Source organism: Eschrichtius robustus, chromosome X, assembly GCF_028021215.1.
Source record: "Eschrichtius robustus isolate mEscRob2 chromosome X, mEscRob2.pri, whole genome shotgun sequence".
Taxonomy (NCBI): Eukaryota; Metazoa; Chordata; class Mammalia; order Artiodactyla; family Eschrichtiidae; genus Eschrichtius; species Eschrichtius robustus.
This window is the reverse complement of record NC_090845.1, coordinates 35,932,427-35,938,426: the sequence shown is the minus strand read 5'-3', so window position 1 is coordinate 35,938,426 and position 6,000 is coordinate 35,932,427.

Sequence of the window (6,000 nt, the reverse complement as noted above, 5' to 3'; positions counted from 1 at the left end):
GTTCACCATCTTGAACTGTAAGTGTCTGAATTTTTATTGTGTAGTTGAATCTGTCTTTTCCATGTGACTTGTGGGTTTCATGACTATTTAACAAGGCTATGTTTTTTCTAAATGCTGGGTATGCTTTGGATTCATTTTCCCAGTATAATCTTCACTTAGAGAAGAGCTTATAAGTTCTCTGCCATCTGAGAGCAATCAATGCCACCTGCAGCAGAACTTTATCCAGCAGGTCAAAACTTCCTCATTTCTGAAAATAACTAATTTTGTTTTTAAATACCAGTAAGAAAGTGAAAGGTAAAAGAAAAGTTTTTTTTAGTATATTCTGTATTTTTCACTTTCAGCAGAAGATTTAAGGAATTGTTTTTATAAGAATAAAACTACTTTTCTTTTGCAATGCCTTAAATATCATGTAACTTTGTTTTCCCCTCCCCACTTTTAAAGCAACCTAATTCTTGATTTTTATCTTTAAGTTAATTGTAAACAAAGTTTATTTCTTTAAGGAGAACCTATACAAGTTCTCCTTCCCTTTCTTCAAGAAATGTGGACATTCCTGTACTGGAAATTAGACATACTAACATTATTAGACATACTAATAATGCAAAACTTAAGCTGTCTAGGAACACCCTGGAATGAGTCATTCTCAATATCTGCACTTTCCAGATAACTGAAAATTTACCCTTTAAACATAGGCAAAAAACTTAACCACTGTGCATGAATATTTAGCTGACTCAACATGATTTAACTCTTTTGTGAATGGAGTATTAAAAACATCATTGCCATTACACATGTTATTGTGTCAAATTGTAGGTTCTAATGAATATTCCCAGCCCTTTAGGTTCTGGCCAGTACACTGACCAGAGAAAAAGCTCAGTGTATATAGCATTTGTTGAATATGAATAAATGAATGAATGAAGACATACAGTACCAAAAGAAAAAAAAAAGAAATACAGTACCATGATGCCTTTAAGTTCTGTTGAGGTATGTGGACCTCTTTGCCCTTACACTAAATGACCCCAGATTGTTATGCTTCTGAGTTTTTGAGTCTGCTTGTAGCATTTCTTTCTTTGTCCTTTCTTTAGGTTCTCAGATGTCACTTGGTACCATTGTGTGTATACCTCTAATAATTCTTCTCTCTTCTTTTAACCCTGGGGCCAAGATCACGAAGCTTGTTATGGCAAGTGTGAAAAAGCTCTGACTGAATTTCAGATTGGTTTTGGCAGATTTGGTTTCAGAGTTTAACGTACTGTTTGTGGATTTTAGTTCTACTTTGGCAGCTCAGACACTTCCTCCTGCCCTCATCCCCAGTTTTTAGTTCTGTTTCAGATAGTAAGATCGCCCGATAGCTTATTTCTACATAGACAGAACAACATGCTAGTCATTTGGGTAGAACTGTCTGAAATAAATTACCTGTATTTTCTACGTGGCAACAATTTGGGATCCATGATCCCAGGGATTTTCCAAGCAAGTAAAACTCCACATAAGTCATGACAATTCAAAGGATAGAGTGTTTTTACTCATAGTAAAGCCAACATGTTCTTTATGGTAACCCCCAGAAAACTTTCCCATGCAATGTGAGCATGAATATAACCACCTTCAACTCTCATCCTGGACCCCTCCAGATTCGGCACTGCTCCATTCTACACATTTCACCTTCGAGCAAGCTAGCCTGGGCATACTATCATGGAAAAGGTAGAGGAGAAAAAGAGAGAAGAGAAGCATGCCAGGTTTCTTGAGGTCTAGACTCTGGAACTCACGCATCAATTTCATTGCATTCTATTGGTCAGCGCAAGTCACAGGAATAGCCCAGATTCAAGGGGTGAGCGAATAGACTCCTCCTCCTGATGGAAGAAACGGTGAAGCCACATATCAGAGGACATGGATACAGAGAGAAGTGGAAAATCGGGGCCACACTGCAATCAACTGAAACGTTATTTACTGTTTTTAAAGCAAGGAAAAAGAATCACTCCATTTTATTTTAATATTCCCTACTTTGTTTCACTCCATCTAATTAATGCTGGTATCATCTAGGGATGTTTCATTTTTTCCCTATTTCCACCTCCACTCTCGATATACGATATCTTAAAGAGGAAGAAGATTTCTCAAAATGCATTTTTCTACCTACCAGGTGGAAAGTAAAATTTGCTGAATGTTTTCTACAAAGGAGAAAAGTGCAAAAAGTCATATTCTTCAAAGGAGTTTTACAGTCTACTTTCATTGTGAGTTGGATGTGGCCTTTGATCTCAGTAAAGTCACAGGCACATTGGCCCTAGAAGAATGTAACACCGAGTAATAAATGCACCAGGAAGCTGACAACAGTGTTGCCTGAGTTTAATATTTTAGCCATGGATAGGTGCTGCAGAGCTCCCAACTGGAAAACAGGATCGTCAGATAGGTGTGCTGAACTTCATTAGCTACATATGGAATAACTACCATGTGAATCGTGTGCTCTGGTGATTTTCAGCCACTACAGGCGCGTTAACTAACCCCAGGAAATGCTTAGATAGCATGATTCTTTTTTCTTATCAACCAATGCAGGGATATCTGAAATTTGCTCCAAAATCTCAGGAAAGACAAAGGTGATTCCTTCCCTCTGCCCTGAATTCCCCACCATCCCCCATCTGATCTGAAAGAGTGATGTTTAGCTTCTATGTGAGTGGGAGGGCTGGTGATTTTCTTGTTACTTAATTGGGAATTGCATGACTGGAAAGAGGAAGCAATGTTTAGCAATCAAGTGATCTAACGTAATGGTAAACTTGGTGATTACTTAATATTCTAACGTAATTCTAAAACTTATGAAGATCTTTTGAGCCTAATTTTTTTATATAAGTCAGATTTACTGTATTTGGCGTAGTCTTCTCTGAAGGATAAAGTTTCAGAATACTTTGGGCTGTTTCCAGAAGTCAGACAGGTACAGTTCTCAGAGTAAGATCAAGAAAATTAATTCATAGTGGCCACTATTCATGTCCAATCTTTCTTAGTACTTCCTTTTGTCCACAGAATAGTATATACCCAACAACATTTAGAGTTGAGAAATTGTCCTTTTATAACTTAGCCTCTTCCTCATGCAATTTTACTTCATAACACAAACACACACACACACACACACACACACACAATATTGACGATAACTGGCCTTTTCTGTCAGATAGAAATCCTTTATGAACAAAATAAATATAAAAATGTAGATTACATAAATATTACTGAGCCACTCTGAAGGCTTCTTTTCTCCAAGCAAAATCATTCCATTTCTTAATAGGTCCATTCGTAAGTGAAAATTAGGTTACGGGACAGTGACGTAGGAGAACCCAGCTTCCTGATCTCCCAACAAAGATTAATGACTGGACACTCTCCCTGAACAAAAACAGCTCTGGGAGACCTCTAGAGTCCACTTAGGAACTTTCAGCAACACCGTGGAACAAAAAAACTGAGAACAATCACACACAAAGAAAAACGAATTCATTCTGCCCCCATCACCCCTCCACCCCAACCCCTGCAGCTGACATTGTTCAGGGCCAAGAAGCAAGCTCCCAGCTAGAAAGAGTTTCCCTCACCAGAACTCACCCCTTCCTTAAGAGTGGGGTGAGTGACAGCGTCCTCAGCTTCCTGGGACCCCTCACGAAGGTTCCGCTTCAGTTTCACCCCACCCCACCAGCGAAGCTGAAATGTCAATACAGCCGGCTACGAACTAGGAAGGAAAGCAGAGGCTATTATTAGCAGACACGCAGTGGGAGAGAGCGTGATTCACAGAGACGCGCTCTGCGCAGAAACTCAGATTTCCCCACTGATGAAGCCAATGGCCAGCACAGCTGCTGCGGACGCGCTGCTGATGTCTCCAGCTTTTGCCCCACAGGTATTCTGTTCAATGACGCTAGCTACCTGAGTCTCTCCCCGCTCCCCACCTACTGCCACCCCACCCACCAGAAGCGGGATCACACCTGCAGCCAGTGAGCTCTCTGCGGCTGGGCAAGGGTAAGAGGCCAGCCGCCTGAGTCCCTCCCCACCCCTACCAGAGCCCTGGAGCCATGCTCACAGCCGGGTGGAGCTTCTGCAGCTGCCTGAGTGCAAACTCCCAGCCTGCCCCCCACCCCTAGGTGATCCCACGGCCATGCCTGCTCTGGAGGCTAGCCCCTGCAGCTGTGCACCTGCACACCACCGGCCTGATGCCACTCATCGGCCTCCACTGCAGCCTGCAAGCCCAGGGGGAGCGTGTGTAGCCACGGGTGAGTGAGCAGCCATGGGTGAGCGCACCCACAGCCACAGCTGCCTGTGGGCCCGCATCAGGCCGTGTCCTGTCACTGGCCAGCACCACCCTGCCCACCTGTGCCCACCTCCGGCTCTGCACCTGCACGCCGCCAGCCTGAACCCATCACCAGCCTCCACTGCAGGGTGCAGCCACAGGAAAGCATGTGAACGGCCAGGTCCCCTGCAGCTGCTAGAGAGCACGTAGTTAGCCCGACCCTTGCTACCTGCCCTGGTTCCCATCACTTCGAGTGTGTCTGCAACTAGCCTCAGTCACTACATGGGCACCTGCAGCTGGCCTCCACAACCAAGTGTAAGTGTACCACCAGCTCTGGCCGCCCCCACTGCCTACACTAGCTACTGGAACTGGAGGTACTGTTTAGGACCCTAACAGCCCTTGCAGCCACTGCAGACCCCCCCCCCCACCCGCTGCCATGCAGTACTCACCAAGGACCACACAGCGGCCTGAGCTGAAGAGACACTGCACTTCTCCAGACCACACTTGGCACGCTGCACCAGTAGACGCAGGGTCACAACATGATCCAGTATGCCCCCTTCTGCAGGTAAAAGGCTTCCCTTACAGAACTCAGTCCATCAAGTCTGGAAGAAATGACTGCTTCTTCAAATATGCTGACATCTATTTAAGGCTACAGGGATCATGAAGAATCAGGGAAACATGTCTCCACCAAAGGAATACAGTAAAATTTCAGTAACTGGCCCCAGAGAAATGGAGATCCAGGAATTGCCCAATAAAGAATTCAAAATAATTATTCTACAGATGCTCAGAGAGCTACAAGAGAACACAGATAAACAATTTAATGATATCAGGAAACAATACAAGAGCAAACTAAGGAGTTCAAAAAAAGATAGAAAAAATGAAAAAGAACCAAACAGAAATTTTGGAGCTGAAGAATACAATAACTGAACTGAAGAATTCAATAGAGAGCTTCAACAGTAGACTTTAGCAAACAGAAGAGAGAATCACCGAGTGAGAAGATAGACCAATTGAAATTATCCAGTCAATGAGCAAGAAGAAAAAAGAATGGCAAAGGATGAAGAAAGCCCAGGGGAATTATGGGGCACCATAAAAAATAATGTATACATCATTGGAGTTCCAGAAGGAGAAGAGAGAGGAAAAGGAGAAGAAAGCTTATTTAAAGAATAGTGACTGAGAGCTTCCCAAACATGGGAAGAGATTTAGACATCCAAGTTCATGAAACTAATAGGTCACCTAAAAATTTCAACCCAAAACAATCTTCTCCAAGAGATGTAAAACAAAACAAAACAACAGCAACAAAAAAAAACCTGTCTAAAACCAAAGAGAGAATTTTAAAAGCAGCAAAAGAAAAACAAAAAATCTCTCGTACAAGGGAACTTCTATAAGGCTATCAGTGGATATCTCAGCAGAGACCTTGCAGGCCAGGAGAGAATGGGATGATATATTCAAGACGCTGAAAGAAAGAAGCTGCCAGTCAAGAATACTTTACCCAGCAAAGCTGCCTTTTAGAATTGAAGGCAAAATAAAAACTTTCCCTAATAAACAAAAGCTGAGGGAATTCCTCACCACTAAATCTGCCTTACGAGAAATGCTGAAAAGAGTTCTTCAAGCTGAAACAAAAGGATGCTAATTAGTAACATGAAAACATGTGAAAATATACAACACACTGGTAAAAGTAAGCATAGGGTTAGATTCAGAATACCCTAATACTGTAATATGGTGATGTGTTGACGACTTAACTCTATATAAAGGTTGAAGGACAA